The following is a 996-nucleotide window of genomic DNA, read 5'->3' as shown; positions in this document are numbered from 1 at the left end:
GGGAGCGCTAGGGAACGCGCAGTGGAGGATTGGGGAGAGTGGACCGGGAGGGAGGAAAGGGTACACAGGGAACGGCTGGTGTAAGGTGGGAAGGGATGTTTTGTAGGAAAGAAGGGAAGAGTGCAGAAAGGCAGATGTACAGGAAACGAGAGGTTCGGAAGGAGGAGTGCAGGGAAACGTGGACGGTAGTGAAGGATTTCGATGGAAAGGGCGAGCGAGCACGGGAGAAAGGACCCTTCGTTCGCTGATTGCAAAGCTTCCACGGAAAACAGAAGTAGGAGAGGGGAGATAGAGCAGAGAGGAATGAGGCTACGAGAGTTCCTGCCTTTTTCCAGACCCCTTCTTCACTCCACGAGCACACGCTCAGATAGAGGAGCGTCTAGTGCTGCTGCGTTGGTTCCCAGACTGGACGGTTGGTTGGGCTGGCGCGCGTGACTGGAGACGGGATGGGTGCGTTGCTTCCCTGCACGCGCGCACGGCGGCTGTTCTCTTCGTGGAATTTTACGCCTGTTTTCGTCCGCGGGCGTCTTTTTCCTGCCGTACGCGCGAGGCCGTGCTGTTGGATGAGTGAAGCCAAGGCTGAGTGAGGTAAATAAAAGAGGAGTAAGTGGGAAGGAGAGGACGAATGCCTGTTTAAGTGTAGGTGTAGTGCATCGAACATGGAATTCATGCAGGATGACACCACTCTCGGTCTGCTGATGTCGGTAGTATGGCGCTGGTGTACGTGCGGCCAAGATCGAAGTTAGAGAAGTTCATGACTGGGGTACACTTGTTTGTCGTTCTGCATTCTCCGCATAAAAAAAAAAAAATGGGAACCCGTTTGTTCTTCGAAAGGAGGTTACGTTCTTCTGGAGTAATAAAAACTGCTAGCTTTCACTTAAATGCATAACAGATAAAATAAAACATATTGTCACGCACTCCCGCGGTCCTTTATTGGAGAAAGAGGAGGCTTGGCGAGATAAGCAGAAGAGGAAGAGGAAGCTGGTTCTGCCCGCT

The sequence above is a fragment of the Amblyomma maculatum genome, chromosome 3 (assembly GCF_055883805.1).
Source record: "Amblyomma maculatum isolate TAMU_Amacu chromosome 3, ASM5588380v1, whole genome shotgun sequence".
Lineage (NCBI taxonomy): Eukaryota > Metazoa > Arthropoda > Arachnida > Ixodida > Ixodidae > Amblyomma > Amblyomma maculatum.
The sequence above is the reverse complement of the archived record's forward strand: the minus strand, read 5'-3'. Positions refer to the sequence as shown.